Source organism: Anomalospiza imberbis, chromosome 2 (genome assembly GCF_031753505.1).
Source record: "Anomalospiza imberbis isolate Cuckoo-Finch-1a 21T00152 chromosome 2, ASM3175350v1, whole genome shotgun sequence".
Classification (NCBI taxonomy): Eukaryota; Metazoa; Chordata; class Aves; order Passeriformes; family Viduidae; genus Anomalospiza; species Anomalospiza imberbis.
Window position 1 is genome coordinate 6032715 of NC_089682.1, and position 21156 is coordinate 6053870.

The following is a 21156-nucleotide window of genomic DNA, read 5'->3' on the forward strand; positions in this document are numbered from 1 at the left end:
TCCTTAAAAAGATGTACAAAACACAGCCCCTAGACTACAAGCAAAAATATGCAATTTCAGTATAAATCAAGAGTGCTTGGTTCAGCTCCAAGTGCTGTGTGAGAAGAACAGAACTAAAATTCACCTCAGGGCACCCAAAGACAACAAATGAAAATTTGAGAGAAAGTGTAGGGATTGTAGTTACAGCAAAATGTGTATTGTGTGTTTGTATTGTGCAAGGTTTTGTTCTTCCCTGAGCAGCATGACCTATTTCCCAGCATCATGTGATTTTTGTATTGGTAGACTCTTCTGTAAAGAAGTAGAATTAATTTTCCAGTGGAAAAGAGACAATACTGATTTTCTTTAGTTCTGCCCAATGAAACAGTTTAACATTAGTTTTTATTTATCTTTTTAAACTTCATCACCCTTTAAAAAGATACAGACAAGTAAAGCATATGCACATACTTATCTGTTGCTGGAAATAGGTATTTTCATTAAGATTTCATACAAAGAAATGTACAAGGCATCAGGAAAATCCAAATTAAACTACACTAGGATTTAATATGATTTAAAGTCCATTTCCAACCACAACAGCAGCTGAGCACTTAGGCCTTTAGAGTGCATAAAAGGAATTTAAGTTGCCTTCCACACCTCCCACCTCACAGAGGGGCCTAAGTTTTCTGCTTAAATTCTGCTTAGTTGCCTGAAGTTTTTTAAACTCTGCACATGGAGATGAAAATCTAGGGATGTCACCTCTGGCTAAAATCATCTGGCATTCCTAAAACAGGAATTCCTGTGTTCCAGTCTCATAAGCAACTCTATCAGACTTTGTGAGTTCATTCCTAATTGAGCTAACACTAAATCTGAGAGGAGAGAGAGAAAAAAAAAAAAACCAAAAAACCCAAGCATATATATATAACAGAGACATCTGGAAGGGAACTGTTTATACAAACTCAACAGCTTTTGAAAAGCAGGGCCCTTGAAGTATCCACAGGCACTCCAAATCAGCAGTCCCTTCTGAAATGCCCTCTATATATGTATTTTTAGCTTGCAGCTTCTTTATTTCTAGTCATTTCTTCTACCATACTGGAAGCCTTTGTAATTATGGTGATAGGACTTTTTTTAATGCTTGTGTAACTCAAAAATGGCCAAATCAAAGCTGACTACACTTTAGGACTTTTTTTAATGCTTGTGTAACTCAAAAATGGCCAAATCAAAGCTGACTACACTTTTCCAAAGGTGGGGGGGGAAGAAAGTTTTATGCATTAAGAAATCTCAGCTCTAACAGCAATTAGTTTTCAGGTAACTGGTAGAAAGCTGTGCTCATAGTACAGGTTTCTGTTCATTTGTCATTAACAGCTGCACAACCCTGCCAGGAGCAAGGCAAAACAGGGAATTTTGCAGCAGTGAGTAGAAGGCAATGCTGAACATTTGGCAAGCTAAGCGGATATTCAGTTAGGTTGGATTTAAAGCATTAACGACTTCGGGAGATGAATTCTGGCTTTCTCCATCTTTTGTACCACATGCACGTTAGTGCATTGTGTCAGCATGGGTTTTTTCTTGAGACCTCAAATTAATTAGAGCTTAAATTTAGGGCAGGATGTGTCAACACTAGAAAATGAGTGTTGCTGCTGTTGTGCTTCACACATGTGACCAAAGCTGTGCATCTGTGCTTGCTGGAGCACCCCTGAATTTTGAAGAATAGATGAGCCCCTGTCCAATGTCAGCTTCAAGTATCCTTGAGCCTTCAGCAGCTTGTGCAGGACCTGCTGTACCAATATGCCAGTGATTGTCTGGGTTCTGCTCACTCCAGATGGGAACTGGGGCTTCTCTGCACTTGACTGGAAACACCGAGGAGCTGCCTTTGCACCAGGGTGTTGAACATGCCTTAGACACAGCTCAGTACTGAAAACTAATATGAAAACCTTCTCCAGTGATTTCTAACCAATGGTTTGAGAAGCCAGAATGAGATCTGGGCAGGGAGGGGCTCTAGCAGGTGAAATGGTTACTAAGAGAGTCTCTTCAGAGGGAGAGAAAATCTGCTTCTGATAATATTCACATTTTCAGAAAAATTGATAAGTGAATATCAGTGCAGGAGACTTTCTTTCCAGGATACCCTGCAGGCTTGTTGGGGTTCTCTGAAATAGCTGCTTCACTCATGCTCTAAAGTAGATTTCAACTGCTTTGATGTGTTAAGGGAATTTTGCTCAATTGAAAAGGTTAGTAGTGCTTTATTTGAAACCTTGCTTCATGCACACAGCAAACTCTTCCATGGAAGAGTTTGTTTAAATCCTGGCGATGATAATGGATAAATATCAGGAGAGTTACTCTCAGTTTCACCCCAGAGGTAATGGCCAGAACTTCAGAGAGCTCTCTTAAGTGCTGAGAAAGAGAAGATATCTCTTTGCCAGAAGATGTCAGAACACAGCAGAGCAGGAATAAGGAAACTAATTTCTTGGCAAACTCTGTAAGTTTGTGTAAGTAATCCTACCTTTGGGGATTTTTAAAAAGCTATTTCTGTGTTCACCATTTTTATTTCTAAACTTTAAAAGTACTTTTTTTTTCTTTATCTGTCTTATGCTAAAATACCCCATGAATGCATCATCCTTTCAGGTTTTAGTTTTGATCATTTGATTTTTAGTGCACAACACTCTCACTGGACACAATAAGCACTGCAAAGTAGGACTGCCAGTATGTAATAATATAGGGAATTTATACTTTGCTGTAGTTAAAATTTGGGTAGACCAGAAACAGGTCAGACAAGCTTAATTGTCATCCTGTTGGTGATACAATCTGAGTATTTTTCTGACTGAAGAATTACATCATGCTCCGTTTCTGCAGTCAAACTGGCATGAGCTACTTCTATGAGATCATTTCTCTGAATGAGCTACTTCTTATCTGGAAAAGGATTTGTGAGGTACACTAAAATTCACACAGAGAAAAAAAAAAATTGAAGCGCTACTCTATGAGCATCCTTCTCCTAACACAAAAGTTGCAGGAAAAAATGAGCTGCAAACACCTGTGTGGAAAATGAAGACAAAGAGGAGGCTCAGCTCCTCAAAAGAACCTCAGAGGAATTGCCTTTGTCCTGTCTCCATTCCATGGGAGGTCTGAAATACACCTGTGACGCTCTCCAGGAAGCCAGGGAGGCTGCTGGAGTTTATGCAGCCTCCTATAAAGCCACATCAGCACAGGAGATCAGCCAAAGGGTTTGTGGTTGGCCAAGGCGGCGTGGGCTGAGCAGCATTACATGAGGCAGTCAGAACTGCCAGGAGGAGGCTGTGCTGGAGGACAGGGAGGGAAGGAAAAGCAACACACCCACCTGACCTAAGGGCAGAAATCCTACAACTGGAAACCAGCTGAGAGTTCTGGGATGGCAGTAAAGGCACAGCGACAAAGGCATTTAATGGCACTTCAAGTAAACGCAGAACATAAATATTTAGATATTCCTTGTGTGTACCTTTCAAAAGTAGGTCGAGTTATGATGTTCTGAGTGTCATGTATCACAGGCAAAAGAGGGAGACCATTTGGAACCTAAAACACAGACAAATCCACTTTTTAAAATACAGGTCTGCCATAGCTGCTGAGGGTAACATTTGCTTTATTGTGAAGATTCAGAGAACAGTGACCCTCTCTTTCCATGTTACTGCCTAATGTTAGTGTCCTCAAAATCTGTATTCTGGAAGTACCTTTCAGAGGTAATGAACACATGTGATCTTGAAGAAAAAGCTTTAAGAGCTGCAAGCACTCACCATCTTGGAGATTATACCCAATTATTTAGAGGCATCAGTAAGGTGTTTGAAGGAACAGGTATTTAAAAAATGTTCTAATTCAACTTTTTTTTCTTTTCTTTCACTTTTTTTTTTTTTTTTCACGAAAAGGTCTTGGCTTCCAAGCTTTGACATTTCCCATGCTGCATCCAAGAAAGCAGAGGAAGACCTCCGTATCTCAACTCATTATTGCCCATAAAAACCTCTTCATCCTGAATTTCTCTGGGCAGGACAGAGCTTGCACGCAATCCCGCCACACCCTAAGGAGAACGAGTATGCTTCCAAACAACACCATCGCCTTTTCAAACTTACTTTGAAAAACGGACCGAACTCGTACTTTGATGTGTTCCGACCTGCTCCTTTATTGTTATGTAGGAACAAAAATACACCATCAGTCTGTTGGTGTCACATTTGCACCAATGAAATAGCCCAGGTGAGATCCTGCTCCTTTTTCAGGGAGCGCTTCCACCGCGCCCGGTCCTCGGCAGGGCACGGATTTGCAGCGCATAGAACGTCCGCAATGGAGCCCGCACCCCTCCATCGCTTCTCCGCCGTCCCGCGCCGGGACTGTGCCATTTATTAACACCGTTACGTGCCTTACTGAGAGTTTCCGTCATCGATCCCCCACGGCTCCATCTCCGCCTTTCCGCACACCGATCCCCCGCGCCGGGAGCTTCGCCCACCGCAGCCGGGTGCCGCCCGCTCCCTCCCAGCCCCGCGGGGCGGCTGCGGCGGGGCCGGGCCCGCGGGCACCTCCCTGCCTGCCTGCCTGCCCGCCCGCATCCCTCCCTCCCTCCGTCCCTGCGTCCCTGCGTGCCGCGGGATGCGCTGCCGGCCGGGCGGGCGCACACGGACCGCGCTCCCCGGGGGCAGCGGCGGGAGCCAGAGCCATGTCTCCGGTGAGCGGCACGGGGCGAGCGGTGGGGCTGCGGGGGAGCCGCTCTCCCGTCCCCGGGCTGGGTAATCTCCCCGCCGCCGCCACCGGCACACCGGGGCGCGGGGTGATGGGCGCCGGGGCGGGCGCAGGGGGGGCGGCTCCGCCGCATCGCGTCCCGCTGCGGCGCGGGCAGCGCCGAGCCCCGGCCGGGCGCTGCGGGGCGGAGCCGCGCCGGGCGGGAGGGGCGGCGGCGGCGGCGGCCGCTGCCGCCCCCGCTATCTGACCCGACCTTCCCCCTCTCCTCCTCCTCCGCCCCCCGGCTCTCCTGCCCCCAGCGGCCCGGGAGGAACTGAACCATCGCCGCACAGGAAGTAGCGGCTGCGGGGAGCGGCGGCAGCGACAGCCGGGGCTGCCGCACTCAATGAGCGACGCTCCCGCAGCCGCCCGCCCCGCTCGCCCCTTCCCCGCCTCCCGAGGGCAGCGGCGCCGAGCCAGCCCGCCGCCGCCGGGGGCTGGAGGCTGAAGCGGGCAGAGGCAGCTCCGGCTCTTCCCGAAGAGGAGGAGGAGGAGGAGGCGGAGGAGGAAGAGGCGGCGGGGACTGCAGGTTGGTGCCGCTCCGCCGGCGAGGCGCGGGTACCGGGATGCGGGGGTGAGACGGGCGGCGGACCCTCGGCGGCCGGGGCAGCATCCCCGCCCGGCGCTGCCGCACGCCGGGGGCCGGGAACCCCTTCGGAAAGGCCCCGGCGCGCCGCCCCCGCTGCGGCGGCTCGGCAGGAGCCGTGGCGGGCCCAGCCCGGCTCGGTCCGGCGGTGCCGGTGCCGCCGGCGGCGGCAGCGCTTTGTGCGGCGGCGGGCGGTACCCGGGGCGCGGGGACGGCGGCGGTGCGGGGAAGGGCACAGTGGTCCCGGCTGGAACGCACCCTGCCCATCCCGGGTGAGATGGACGCCGTCCCGGGAGTGCAGGCTGGCCGCTCGCTGCCGGGAGGAGGGCAGCTGGATCCCCGCCGAGTGGGAGGGATGGATGGATGGATGGATGGGCGAAAAGTAGGGGAGCGGTTTAAAACAAAAAGAAAGAAAGAAGGAAAGCCCGTTTCGGAAGAGCCGGGCTGTGCCCGGGTGCACGGCTTGGGAGTGCAAAATGGAGAAGAGCAAACCCTATTGATCTGAGAGAGGCAACTGAATGAGATGCTGTTGTGCCTGGATTCTGTTCAGAGGATGCTGATGGATATATGAAGGTGTTAGCCTAACGTGTAGGTATCTAAATAAATAAGGACGCTGATTATTCCCTTTGAGCTTTTAATACACTGTCTTCTGATGGAAATTTTTTGTGTTGAGATGGTTACGTGTTTGATGCCACGCTTGTATGTTCTCCCCCTCCAGTATTTTTTCCTCTTTTAATATTCATATTTCCTCATTGATTAGACAGAGAGCCTGTGCAGTATGAGAAAGGAAAGTATCAGAGTTTCCAAGAATCTTGTTGCTCATTCTTGAAAGCAGCATAATATAATCTCATTAGCTCATCATGTTATCTTACTCATTAATTTCAAGGCCAAAATAAACTTCATGGCCTTTCCCCCTGTCCTGCTCTGAGGGAAACAGGCTGGAGTCCAAGATGGCATGTTTGCTGTCAGTGAATTGCTGATGTGCCAAGTGTGTTTGGGAGCAGAGTGGTAAAGCTCTCCTCTTGACTTGGCACTGTTTCTCTTGTGATGATGCTCTTCACTTGAGACTGTGCTTGAACCACAGGTCATTTGGGTGAAATTCGGTGTAATCTCAGGTATATGTGGGGTTTTTTCCAAGTTTGATTCTACAAGCAGTAGAACTTGTATGGTTTCCATTAATTTTCTTGCAAGACTGCGTCTGTGTAGGAGATGATGAAGTTGTAGTTGAGCATTGGGCTGTTACAGGACTCCTTGTGCTGCGAACAGTTCTGACCCTTGGATTTTAAACGTAAATGTTCTAATATTTCCTGTAACTCACAGGAGCCTTGGCCTTTGGTTTCCTTTTGTGTACTCTAGTCTTCTTTCCCTATCACATCTATTGTTACCGAGCCTTCATGACTAAGATTATGCTCATTACTTTCAGTATGGTTTTCAGCCTTTTCTAAGAGCAGTTTTATGTTCTCTTAAGAAAGTCTCATTATCTCTTTCTTGCCTAATTCCCACCTTCACCTCTCCACCCTTATACACACAGTTAATTGGAGAAAGCAGGACAGAGAACAGTTGGTCTCCAAATATAGCTGGAATTCAAAAAGCACAGGAAAAACACCTGACCAGATTGTCCCCGCTGAGCATGATAAAAATGGCAGGACCACTTATCAAAACTTTGTAGTGCAGTTTAACAATGCGTTGCAGATGCTCCGCTGAGAGTGCTCAAGTTGGGCCTGACAAGGGCTGAAATCAGAATGGGCTTTAGTTGAGGTAATGTTAGACAGAAAAAAAGAATGTTTTTATGTTTTTTCCTCTTCCCCTTGTGGTTTCTTTTATCTCTGAACAGGTGCATTAACAAACCGGACAGAATTCTGTTTAAAGTTACAGGGAACTCTACTAGCACAAAGTATATGTTCTTTTCCCAGCCAGAGCTAAAGCTTTCTGCTCTGTGTTAATCTTCTTACAAAATGAAATTATTGCATAGTCTTGTGCTGGCTTCATTTTTTTTTTTTCCTTTCTGCCTCTCTTAGCAGAAAGATGCATTGTTTTCAAATCCTAAATGGTGTTTTGTTTGCTTACAAAACCGTTACAGAATAATTGGATTTGAGGCTTACATTTTGTGGGGAACTAGTGTGAGTAAAGTATTGCTGTTAATTGTAATGAGTTCACCTGTTCTAAATTTATGATAGCCATAAATTTTGGGAGGCTACTTCTATACTGTATTTAAATTAAAAAAAAAAAAGTTGCATTCAGTCTTGCTGCTTTGGCTTATGAGAACATTATTCTTGGTAAGAATGGCCAGGCTACTAATGAAGAAACTTAATTATCATCTGGAGTGGTTAAAAAGGTCCTGTTCTTTCACTGGGTTTTTATGTTCATACTTGGTGAGTGCATGCATGGTTATAGTAGATTCCTGAACAAAGACCAGGTGTCTGGGCAATTGGTACCCGGAGTGCTAGGAGATAAAGAACAAAAGAAATGGCAAAACCCAGAGAGAACCTAGGACTTCATTGTTTCTCAGACTGTTCTGCTACCTTCTGGTGCAGAGACATCAGTAATAAGTACTCTCTATCTACACTGGCATTCCACGTTAGGGCCAGGGAGCTTTTGCTTGTGGGTAGCTCTTAACAAGTAATTGATAACATTTTTTATTACCAAAATGAAAAGGAAGGGAATAGAGATATATTTTGAGGCATTATCCAAATTTCTCCACTACCCATGATATTAACCAAGATAAAATAAGGAAAAGGAACACTAATCCCCAGGCCTGTGCTGCGTGCTTGATGAAGATAGTCTTAAATGTGTTGCATGAAAATTAGTTTGCCATCTGATGCAGGATCCTGGTAGGATTCCAGGCATGAGTCAGCACCTAAGTTAGGGACTGATTATCACTAGGACACAGGCACCTGTGGGAAAAATCAAGATGCCTAGGAAGTGTTTAATTTGCTGGTGTACCAAACTTGGTTTATTAATTGCAGAGGTCCAAATTTCAAATGGTTAAAAAGGAAGTGAACCCTTGCTTATGAATTTTTTTTTGATGCCTCCAAAGTCAGTGTATATTTATGATTTATCTATAACATTTCCTTGTGCCTGTGAGTCTGGGCACATATAAGAGTATGCAAGACATGACAGGGATGAGAAGCTGAACACTTAGATGTGTGACACACAAGCCATAGCAAAGGCGAAAGAAATATTTGTCTTTTTTTGTGAAGACCAATCTACAAGTGCTGCCTTTGGATCCAGTCCTTTGCAGCGGCTCTGCCTTCTCTGCATGCATTTGCAGCTGTCTAACCAGCATAACTGTGCTGGATGGGATGTTTGTCTTGGGAAGCAGGAGACTTGGGTTTTGTTCTTGTCCAAATGAGTATTCCGTGTTATAAGAAAGAACTGAGAGCCTATGGGGCTCCTTTTTGCAGATAAACCCAAGTAAAACCCAAATAGTTTTAGGAGGACAGTGCATTTAGGAGGAAGTGTTGGGTGGCAATTATGATAAAGCTTTCCTGGCCTTTTCCCTGGAAGGTATTGAAGTAATTCACAGCTCAGGGTACATGAGGATACTTCACACTGGACTGATGGGCAGAGGAGACAATCAGTGACCTCTCTGTTTTGTGCCTGTTTTGTGAAAGGGTCAGTGTTGAACATTCCAAAGTTGTTGATCTTTATGAGACAAACCTGGGCAAAGCAGGAATTGGTAGTACATCTCCTTGCCGTTGGTAAAAGAGCCCAGTTGCTCCTATTGCTTTTTTCTGTCTCTTTTTTTTTTTTTTTTCTTTTCTTTTTTTTCTTTCCCCCCAGCCCTTGTGGGTATTCTGAGCCATGCAACTTTAGGGAGAGCAAGTATGTAATTTTGGGCTTGTTCCTCCTCTGGGAATTGGGGAACTTGAGACCTAGGCTCTGTGAAGCTTTCTACTGCAATGCTGCATTTTTTGTGCACCCATAGGTGCTAGTTCCTCTGTAGAGAGCCAGCATGAAATAGAGAATGAGCTTTCTGTTCCCTCTTGGATGGGGAATGAAAGCTGATTAGTCTTAATACTATCATTTATGTTGCAGTAGTATCAATAATGTGGTGTTTGCTTTCCAAACAAAAGATGTGGTTTGGGTCCCAAAGAGTTTAAAGATCATTTGAAGCTTGGTGTAGTGGAAATCGTAGTTTTCTCTGCCAAAAATGGGCTGCGCCCTGGGTTGCAACCTTGTTGCCTAATTGTGTGATAATTGCTGTAGTTTCAGATTGCTCAGAAAAAAAAAAAAAAAAGGAAATGCTTATCCTTGAAGTAGATGTTGATTTCCCTGTATTTTATGAGAAAGCAAAGGCATATAGATTCTTTATACATTTGGACTGAAATGGTAAAAGTTTTCCGTACCAATGAGGTGGATCCAAGTGTATTGCAGAACATTTAGAATCCAACAGTGCCTGTTTATTCAGGGAAAAAAAAAAACCTACTTAAACTGCTACAAAGTTCTGCATCAATGCTAAGAGCTATTTAATGGTCAGGCATAAGCAGTATGACATTGGACACTCTCTGTGTAGCAGCTCTTCTCCATGCAGCCTTTCTCATTTGCTGTAAATGAAATGAGATTTCAGTGACATTTTTAGTTCCTTTTCTTCTCCTCTTGTTGTTCTTGTGTGCTAGCGTTGCTTAGGTAATTACAGAAGCCCTGACAGCCTAAACGGAGTTCTTTGTAAAAAACACGGTGTTTCCCTTAATTAAGAGAGACTAGAAACAGCACCTGAATCTGTTAATTAAATAGTCAAAGTTGATCTCTATTTAGTATATATTAACAAGCAAAACAAAATACATTTCTGACTAAAATGTTGCCCAGAGTAAATGAGCTACTGTGAGGCACTTTTTTTTTTTTTGGTAAAGAAAATTAATCTATTGGTGCTGCAACTGTCACACATGCACAGTCATGCAAAATTCATGTGAGATAGTTCCCAATTCTATGGTACTGAGAACAATAGCCACCATTTCTTCTTCAGAGCTCTTCAGCGATGTTAAATAATCCTTGTGACAGCCCTATGAAGTGAGTATTGTAGTAATTTTGTATGGATGGCAAAACAATTAATCGGCATTGTCTCCAGCTGTACTGAGAAAGTGGGATTTACAGCATGCCTGGGGCTTGGCCTGCTGCTGGAACTCCTGCTTGTGTGAGCAAAGGGTGGGTGAACCTGTCCTGCTGCCTCTTCTTCTGGCTGTATCTGTGCTGCTGAAAACAATCTGCAGATGCTGTGGTCATCGGTGTGAAGCTGTGTAGGTCAGGGTGGAACGTGCATGTCCTGATAAAGGATGGATTTAGCTTGTTCTGAATTATTCTGACCACGTCACTGGCATCGCTTCTTGGAGGAGAGGTGTGTGGAGCTGTTGGCTGCGCTGCCATCTGGATTGTCCATCTGAGTGTGAAAGTTGGGTCTCTCAGACTGGCTCCAGAGCACAAGTTCCCTCATTCCTGGGATGAGATTCTGGCCAGACACTTCCCACTGGAGCCTTGCCAGGCTGGGCTTGCTTAGTTTGGCTTGAGGGTGGTCTCCTGATGTCCTTTGATCTGAAAAGGGTGCAGATCCCACTGTTCCCTCTGCTGCATGAACACCAGCCGTATGTGCCAGCTGAAGGAGGTCTGGACAACCAGGACATCAGTTCCTGTTTGGGTCAGACCAGTGTCACAGCTTTCCTGTGCAGCCTGGCTGTGGCTGCTGAGATACTTGTGTCTCCTCTTCTCCTCCACCAGCTCTGCCTGCTGGCCTTCCAGGAGTTATAAATGCCACAGCAGATGGCTTGGGGAGGCAGTGTCTGTAATTACTGCTGCAAGATTCCCTGAAGCTTGACTCTGCACAAAGAACGCTTTTTTTCCCCCCTGGAGATTCAAAGTTGTCAGTACTTCAAATGCAGATTTGGTCTTTTCAGGGGAACTCGATAGAGGAAATGTGTGATTTATGTGCTGGTTCAAAAGAAGCCTGTCTTTCCTCTTGACATAATTCATATCATGCTTTAGTGTTATCAGTTTTCAGTCTTCTCCTGTTAGGTCAGCTTTCATGTTCCTGGTAGGGCTAGACTGCTTATGGACCCAGGTTTTGGTAACAGCTGACATACTGCTAAATAACACAACCATAATCAGTTTATTTGGTAGGTAGATAACCTTCCAGCAGATTTCAGTGTGAATGTTGTTCTCCCATCTGAGCAGGGATGTGCAACTCTAGATTTGACACATTTTTAATGCCTAGGGCACGAGCTCGTCTCCCAGCTGTGATTGATTGACCCGAGGTTATGCTGCACAGTGTCTTCTTTTCTGTGGGCTCCTTGCTCCAAATACCTTTCTGAAGCCTTGATCTCCTTACCAGTGTGTCTGAGCTGAATTTTCTCCTCTTGCACCTCTGATGCTGATGGCCCTTGGGTTATTAACCATGTAGCTAGCCCGGTTTGAATTATAAGAGGGCTGAAGCCAAAGGGAAAGAAAGGTTTTAATTTCCTGAGGTCAGTGAAGAGGCTGTGACCCAAATCACGCCCTGAGCGATGTTTTTTCCTTGTGGTCACAGCAGAGGTGGTGCCTCTGGTTCCTCAGACAGTCTCCTGTGGTTACTCATAGTACAGAGGGTTGGAGCCCCTCTCTTCCTAGGGAGCACAGGAGTCTCCTCTCTATTTGAGGTTTTTTCTTGGGTTTTTTTTTTAAACTTGCTTTGTTTGTAAAGTACATTATTTGGCTAAACGTATAAGTAGCAATGGGACTTTGGGCCAGGTTGCAGATTGTTATTGATCTCCATTTCCATGATGAAATATCATCACTGGGATCATGGGATTGAGATGGCTTTTGGGCTTTTACATTTTGAGGTTTTTTATCTTGTCTTTTGTTTTCTTGGCCACCCCATGGCAAGGGGACAGGGCCATGCCTTTTTGCAGTATCTGCTCACAACTAACTCTTCTGAAACTTGAAAATGGTTGTAATGTTGAATTTGCCTATGGTATTGCTCTTACTTGTGGAGAGGACAACTAGAAAACGGATGTATATCATATTTAGCTAGCACTGTAGCAAGGATGTCGTTTGTATAATCTTTTAGGAGTTGAGATGGCTTAATCTGAAGTAGGATGCACTTTGACTAATTCAGTTTGGTTTTTATTGTCTCAAGTTGAGTTGTGTCTGTCAATGGAAGCTGAACTGGCTGGCCTAACACTCCAGCTGCATTTTTCCCCAGTGTCTTTTGTGTTGGTACAAGACCTATTGCTGCCAAACACTGCTGATTCCTTTCAAGCTTTCCTGCCCAAATATTCATCAGAAAACACTCCATGAGCCCTCTGCCTGCTCTGCAAAGACTGAGTTTGCATTCATTGCCTAACAGCAGTGGTGCCTTACACTGAACTTAGAGGGCAGCAGCAGAGAAGCACCTTGGCTGCAGATCACTGGATGTTAGACACCAGCAGCAGGGTCACAATGTGCTTGCCCTGGTCCTCTGCTCCTCCCTGGCCATCAGTTGCTGTCTGCTGCAGGGATGTGTCGAGAGGTGGGGTGGATCTTGGCTCTGACCTGTTACAGACGTGCTTGTTTGCTGCCCGGGTCCTGCTCAGCCCCCAGAAAAAGCATTCAGCCTCACCTTTATAAACTGGTTAAAAATGGCATTGCTTCAGCTTGTTTGCTGCAGCTGTAGCTGTGAATTGAGGGCCATAACTTACCGTAAAGGTTTTTGGAGCACAGAGTCCAAGAATGAAGACATGTCCATGAAGAATGTGTGTTTATGGTGTTAGATGTGTACTGCTGCTGGCAAGCTCTCCTGGGTGCAGCACTGCCTATACCAAAACCCTCTTGATGGTACTTCTGTTTTTTTTTTAATTTTGAAAGTTTTGCCAACAACTTTCCAATATGGAGAAATTTAATTTTTGTCTGTGTACTATAGTTTTTTCCTAGTGTATTCCAGTGCACTGCTGGAGTGGTGTGTTGGCCTTTCAGAAGCAATATCATGCTGGAGAGCAAGAGCTGACGCAAGTGGTGGTGATGAGTCCAGGGGCACTCAAAACATCACCCCAGTTATACTTCACAGTAAAAACCAAGTAGACACTGTTCATCTTTGAAATAACAGGACTGCTGTATGCAACCACTATGAGCTTTACTTCATTCAATGAGCATTTACCTTTCTCTACAGCAAAAGCAAGTGGTATAATCCTTTCTTACCTTTCTTTTGTCTTGCACTGTTTGTATTTCATCATTTTTTAAGTTTCCTAAACCTTAAACATTTTGCATTTCTGCCATGATCTCAATGATTTTTGGTAGATCTGGTCTGGAGGTTGAACCTTTGATTTTCCTTCAAGGCATTGAAGGGTGCAAAGGCTGTACTTCACATCCACCTACACTAACTCTTCCAATTCTAAACCTGTCCTGATGGCTCCCAAAGGAAGCTATAAACTGCTGTGAAGGGTTATCTGTGGGTAACTTGGCTTGCTGGGCCTGAGAGAGGAGGAGGATGTGGTTCTCTACGAGGGAAGCCAGCAGAAGCTTTACTGCACTTGGCGTTGCATATGAAACTAACACTGGTTGCTCTTCACACTATTGCTGCTGTCAAGGAAGGCACATCCTTTGAGAACATGATTGAGTTGATATTGGCAGTGAAGACTTCCTTCTCAGTGAAAGAACATCCAAAAGAATGTGGTTTTACATTGGTTTAACAGGCATTTCCTCTGCTGATTTATTTTAATAAAATTTTGCCTAGATGGCTTTTTTAATTGAATATTTAAGCAAGCTGAAAGCAGGCATTTTACTGTCTCTCTTTAATTTATGCTGATACGTGGTTTAACATAATTACTTTTTAATGACCTTTTTTAAAGTGTAGTGCCCTAATGCTCCTGACCCTCTCCATTCAAGAAGAAGTGGATTTAATTTGGAGAGAAATGTCTGTTGTATTGCTGCCCTCTGGCAGGGAGGTATGTGGGAGGGTGGGCTTGGTAAAAAAAAAAAAAAATTGCTGTCTTTTAAAGAGGTGGGTTCAGGCCAAAAAGCATTAAGAATGGTCTGAGGCATACTGTGGTGTTTGTAAGCTGCCTTCTGAACCTCATGAATTTAGTTCTAAATGTGAACCTTGCAGCATTGCACAGATGCCTTGGTTTTACTGGGTGACCTAAAATAACCAACTTAAAATTTTTCTCCTTTTTTTCTTCCCCCCATTCCTCTCACAGGCCTGTCCTTTCTTGTTGGCCACCATTAACTGTCCTGGATCCCTAAAGAGGGAACAGAGCCATGTTCCTCTCTTTTGAGGTTTCTGCCTGACCCAGTGTGTGGAATGGTGGAGTACTCCTGGGCAGGAGGATTTTGTCAGTGAGCAGATAAAACTGGCTCCCTCCTATCTAGTTGGCTCCTTGCTCTTCCCCAGTGCAGTAGGAATACCAACACTGGGGAAAAAAGGTTGGCACCATCATTTACAGTGGGATTGTTGTTTAGTCTGGAACCGTGGAGTCTGCTGGTGCTCTTGAACCCTCCCTTTGAATAAAATTAATCACAACAGCCTCAATTTTTGGTGATACCATTGCCTATATTAATTTGTGCCTATTTATTTACTCTGGAGGCTTTTCTTTAAAGCTGTTCATTAACACAGCAAGGTTGGCAAAACTTCTTAAGGTGGAAAAAGCTCTAGGCTTTCTTGTATTCCTACCAAACACCTGTTTTGATAATAACCAAAAATTTAGTGCTTCCACTTAGCAGTTTGAAACTTGAATGTGGGTCAAGATGCCCGAGAGCCCAAACTCTTCCTTTCTCTCTGACTCCAAAAGAAAAAACCAAGCACCCTAAATAATGGTGCACACACACACACGTGCAAAATGGTTCTCCTTGGCATCAGCTGGACTGTGGTATGCAGCTGAAGGCACCTTTTCCTGAGGACCAAGCTGTAAGAAAAACTGAATGGGGAAAAAAAATCACAGAGATGTCTAGAAAACATTAATAAAGGGAAGGTTTAAAGAATCAAGATGGTTTTATGTAGAGAACACCTGAAAGCCTGCTGCAGGAGCAGAAGGAAGTGAACTGCTGTCTGTGCCTGCTGTAGAGAGGACAAGTTAGGGATCTAAGATGCAGAATGGAGAGCTGCAAAACTTTGGAAAAAGCTTTCTGTTGCCAAGCAGGAGTTGTAAAATTGATGTTGCCGGAAACAACTCAAAAAGAAAAGATCCTGGCAGATGCTGGAGAAGAGCTGGGGTTTGGTGTTTCTGCACTGGGTACTGGAGTGCCTGGTCCCTGGTGGGAAATGAGCCCTCATGAGGCGTGGCAAGGAGCAGGGGAGATCCAAAGAATGTGAGTTGTGGCCTCCCCTGCTCATCCCTAATGTAGCTGTGCAAAAAACCAAAAAGCTAGGAGGGGGTCGGGGGCAAGAAATTAGTAGAATTCTAAATGATGAAGAGAAGTAAAAGGTGATGGAGAAGCTTTGCTGTCAAAGGTTGGGGACAACTGGGTTAGGTGACTTATGGAAATCTCCTTTAGCTGCACACTCTGAAATTTTATATTGGGAGAGACTTGTGTTGCAACCCTGCTCCACTCTTGGAGCCTCACGTTCTGTGAATTCCAGCACAGGGCAACACTGACCTATCTGAGTGTCAGATCAAATGACCCTGGGAAGGATATTGGTACTTTTGCTTTGCTGTCAAGTGGTCCTTTCAGATAGGGGCTGCTTCTTATCTTCCTCTTTGAGACCATGAAGCAATTCACTTGCAATCTGTGTGTATTCCATGGAGAGGGTGGAACAAAGCCTTGAAGGTGGTGACCTTTGAGATCAGCCTCAAAACAGGTGCACCAGAATGACCATGGTGCCTTCAGCTTGCTATTTTTTTCAGCCTTTGGGCTCTCAGTGAGTTTCTGTGGCGCAATGAATTCCTGATGACCAGCCAAAGGAGAGTTGTTACTACCAGGAATGCATGGAGGGCACTGAACAAAAGCTGAAAGTGCCCACAGAATTTAAATGCAGGTTCTGGTTCTCTCTACAGCACAGACCTGCTTACCTTTTTGGTATTGCAGGCATTGCACGAAGCTGGTGGGTGCTGAAGGAGTTTTGCAGAACCATAAGCACTGAATTAAAATCTGAGTCAAGTTCCTGGCTCACTGCACCAGCGAACGCTTTGCTAGCAAGCATCTGAGATGAAGTACCAGAAAATTTATGGACTGTGATGGTCTGTCACTCTGTGTGAGCAAAAAAGAAATACCATCCAGCTTCCTGAATTGATTTCTTTGGTGCGTGGTGAGCCTAAAATTATTTGGCAGGACATATGGGCTTTGTGTGTTGGTAAAACACAGGCGATCTGGGATGCTCCGTGCAAGGAAGTGCAAGTGGAGCATCTTGTTCTTAGAGTTCTCTTCCCAGCAATGACCAGCATGTCACCTTGGCAGTGCTGAGCTCTCATCAGCTGTGTCTTAATAAAGCATCAAAAATGTGTGTATCTCTAATGTAAATGAGGCACAGCTTGCCTCCTGACCACAAGGAAATTCAGTCTTCTGTCGCTGGCAGTGGGGCCTGTGCCTACATAGGGCAGGCAGAACTGAGATAAACTGAGCCTCCATTTAATAACTCAGTAGCTGTTGGGGGAATCTGTAATTTGCTGGTTTTCAAAATACCAGATGCTCTTCTGAGAGGGGAGTCCTGCTGTGTTTCTGCCTTAATTCCAGGACAACATTAAGATGGGGTTCTGTCCACTGGAAGCATTTTGGATGTTATTGTGAAGTAAATGGACCCTCCGTCTTGGAAGACTGTCTTTTGCAGATAATGTAGTGTTTGGAGTTCACAAATCTGGTGGAATTACACGTATGAGAGAGGGTATGAGCAACAGAAAGCCAGTTACCTGCACTCCACAGTACATATTTGCCCTGGACAGCCAGTGAGTCCTCATTAGCTGTGTGCTTCTAAACCTGCAAATAGTTGTTACACAAATTAAAATTCCCACTACACTGGTACAGGTCCTCTCTGCAGGGGTGTCTGGCTGACAGCAGTGGTGTTTAACAAGTTCCAGCATCAAGAAAATACAACCTGATTACAAAGTGGGGATTTTTTTTTTCCTGCACTGAGCTTTTTTGCTTGAAATTTTAACTTGTATGTCTACTAGAGAGGAGGGCTGATCTTCTCAGACAGGTGAAATTGTGCATCTCCAACTTATCTTGGTATAATTTTCTCTTGTTCTCCTCCTCCTCCTTCTCTTCCTTGTTTCATCCCATTTATTGTGGGCTTTGTCAGGGCCCTATTTTAGGCATTTAGAATCAGTTGCCAAATTACTGTAACAAGCAGGTAAGTTTAACGCTGCACAGCATGACAGATGCAGTAACTGTACTAGCAATGCTTCATTTTTGTGCTTCTAGTATACTCAGATCAGGCTTTCTTTCCCGTACCTCTGACCTTTTTTTGGCACAAGTTGTGTATGGGGGAAGGACAAGGAGCATGAAGGGGGTGAAAATGGCCTTTACTCCTGTCTTTTCTTGGGTTTAACATTTATGTTGCCATGGGGTGGGGGCTTCTGTTCTCTGCCAAGTCCATCTGTAGGCAACCAGTAGAGCTGAATGTAGCAGGTCCACATTTGGGCAGCTGCTGCTGTTTTTTCAGCTGTGAACTAAGCCAGCAGGTCTAGGAGGTGGTCTGGGTTGGAAGAGTGTGTTCACGGAGATGCTGTGGGGCCTGTGCAGCATCATCTGTTCAACCTGTTGCTTTCTGGGACTCCTGTTGCCTGTCTTATTCTAAATTCCTGTGGCACGTCTCCCCTGGCCTTGCTTCCTTGGGATCTGTCACATCTTCAACGTGCTGTTTGTCAAATTCTTTATTTTCTCCACTAGGAACTCGTGGAGTTGTTTCTGCTGCTTCTTCCCCCCTGTGTCCCACCTGGGCACTTTGTCCTTTGTCAGAAGTCAAGAGGCTCAGACTGCTCCCTGGAGGGCTCTTACAGCCTTTTAAGAGCTGCTGCCCATTTTTTAAGATCCATTATCTCTTCCTTTTTCTGGGAGTCCTAGTTTTCTGCCTCGGGTCTGGACGCAGTCCTAATTTATGTAGAAATCCTATCTTGAAACTTGTTCAGTTGTTAACTTATCACAGGCAGCTTTGCAGTTCTTGTGATGGAAGTGAGAGTTTCTGCATGTGGAGGGGGCTGTGCTAACCACTAAAGATTTTGGTTATGTTGGCCGGTTCTTGACTGCTGCCTTTTTAGTTCTTTAATGAGAGGTTATTTTGGGAGGAGGAATGTAATCGGGTCAAAAATCAAATTTCAGTCAGGGCTGATTCATTTTGTATGGGCATGTTTTGGTTGCTGGGCACTGCTCACAATAGAAGTCAGAAGAACTGGAGTGTTCAAACTAATTTTTACTAGGCCTTTCCCATTGGCAATGATTGGCTTTCCTGACATGGTTTCATTTCAGACTTCGGCACACTAATTTCTATTTTGCATTAAATGTACTTTTTACTAACATAGATGTGTTGGGGAAAGTAATAAAGCCCAAAGGGCAACAAAACCATTTCATCTTGGCATAGTGTTTTTTTCTGTAGATCAGACATGGACATATTTTGTTCTGACCTGTTTCATTACTAGTATGAACTTGAGATTTAAAGTTCTTGCCACCAAACAGAGTAAACTTGTAAAGCACTCAAGTAAATTAAGGCAGAGTATTTGGAGTCTACAAGATGTCACTTTTGTTCACCATATCACGGTGGTTCCCATTAGCAGTCACTGTGGCCTTGGAAACCAGGATGGCTCTGTGAGGTTAGAAAACACTTTCCAAAATCGTGAAGTGTGCATATCAGGTAGTTAATATCTATAATGTCTGATACCTAAAACCTGGGAGGGGTTTGAGTTCATAATGTGTACTTCTTCATACTGGAGCTTGATTGATTTTTTTTTTTTTTTTTTTTTTTTTTTAAGAGCATGATCTCTCACAAAGTAATAGAGGGAAATAGTGTTATAAATCCCTTGATGTGTTGTGAAAGCCTAGACCTTTTCTGTTGCTACCTTCTATTTTCCTCCTGTGCAGCTCAGGTTTTTTATTATGTGCTCCTTCTCTCATGGTCACTATTCTCGGAAGTTTATTCAGACAGGCTAATACCCCGCAAAATATTAAAAATATATACACTGAGACAGCTTTTTTCCTGCACACTGAAATCATGTGTCTGTCCACCAAATGAACTGTCTGGAGGGACCAGGTTGATTTAAACTGTTATCTCTGCTTTAATTAAATGTTGTAGAGACTTGTGGCACAGCTTGTCTAGCTGAACATCTAATGTCCCTTTAGGTAGTTTAGGGAATTTGTCCTGGCCTGGAGCCACGACTCTCAAAAGGGCACTGGCTTCCCAATGCTCTAGTGTGGCATCTGCCAGTCCTGTGTGGATGTTGTGGATGTGTGTTGGAAACATCTAAAAACATCTCTTGGTGCTATGTTTAGAAACCCAGATCTCTTCCATAAATGTTGGTTAGAAGTTCAAGGAGCCCTTTTCTCTGCCCTTTAACCTAGAAGCCTTTTCCTCAAACCTCAGTCACCTTTTCATCTCCCTGCCTCCCCGTCTGTGTGTTCAAAGCCAAATGCTTTAAGTTCCAATATGCAAATACACCCATAGGTCAGTGCATGAATTATGTTTGAGACTATTTGACTGTCTTGAAGATGTGATTTCATGGCTATAAAACTCTAAAACCACTCTGAAATTAAGGTCTCTGAGTAATCTATAATAAAGGAACATTGCAAAAATACAGGTGCGTAGGAGTAGGAGTATTCTGCCTTGAAACATAGATACTTATGGGACTGGAAGTGCTGTAAGCCTTAGTATTTTCATTATTGTTGTGATCAAGGTTTTTATTATGCATTAAATAGTTTATAGGCAGCTGAGCAATGCCTGTAAAGTGTGTGCTTGCTTTCTGTTTCCCCTGTTTCTGGCCCCCAGTGTTATCCCCATTTCAGTGAAATATAATTCCTCTGCTATGATCAAGGCAGAAGGAATAAGGTGGTGATTGGTATGGTGAGATTTTTTTTCCCCCCCTACTTTCCCATTGTCTTTTAACACAGTACTTCCAAACTAAATACTGTGTGATAGCTTAGTGGTAGCTCTGATGGTCTAAAGAAACAAAACAACTCCAGTGATTAGCAGCTTTGGAAAAATACTTGTCCTCTAAAGAGAAAAATCATTCCCTAGGAAAAATTACTTGCACCTCTGTGCTTTCCAATCCTCTGTTATCCAGAGGATAACACTCTGATAAATGTTTAAGTCCTTTTGATTTCAGGATTCCTACGTGTCCTGAATGAAGTTGCTTTTTTATTTTTAATTTTATCATCATTCCTACAGAGTGACTTCGACTTACAAAAGGGGCTGTTGTTGCAAACTGCCTTAGAACAAAAAATATGACAACCATCCTGAGCTGTGGAAAGAAAGATGAGTGTAGATAGTAGGAGAAAGTCCAGTCTCTGAGAGGCAGCCACATCAATAGTGCAAACTGGGGTAAGGTTCAAGGAGTCTCTGAATGTTGTTGTTCTTTTTGTCTGAATAATTCTCAGATGTTAAGGTGGTACAGGTTACTTGGTCACTAAGACTCTGGTTTTGTTATGACTCCTCTTACATAGGTCTATATAGATTCAGTTGTTTAGTATTATTGAGTAAGTATTTCCTATTTTTGAATACCCTTCTGGGAGGCAAGGCATAGAATGGAGGGTGGGGGGGGAGTTGACATATATATTCCTTTTCTCTTAGTTTTTTTTTTCCTATGTCCAAGGGAAAGAAGGAGCAGGGTTGGCTGTTTTTAAGAACCAATTGCTAAGCAGAGCTTTAAACCTAGAAATTAGTAACTAGAAATCTTCCCTGCAGATCAGTAACTCATGCCCATCTCTCTAGTGACCAGCATTTAAAATGATGCTTCAAACAAGTTATTGCACTGCTGAAAGTAAACATTCTTTCCTTTGAAGTGCATCAA

The 21156-nt window shown here is 44.3% G+C and overlaps 1 protein-coding gene across 4 annotated transcripts in view; it reads left to right on the forward strand.

The window, feature by feature from the left end:
* The first annotated feature begins 4531 nt into the window (after positions 1–4531).
* AGPAT3 (1-acylglycerol-3-phosphate O-acyltransferase 3) overlaps positions 4532–21156 on the forward strand; it is an 86085-nt gene continuing 69460 nt past the window's right edge. The window contains exon 1 of one of the 4 annotated variants that reach the window (XM_068179671.1): positions 4532–4648. The gene's annotated coding sequence lies outside the window, so the exon portion shown is untranslated. Of the gene's footprint in view, positions 4649–4969; positions 5235–21156 lie in introns of those variants that run through there. The other 3 variants (XM_068179670.1, XM_068179669.1, XM_068179675.1) reach the window with 3 other exon arrangements.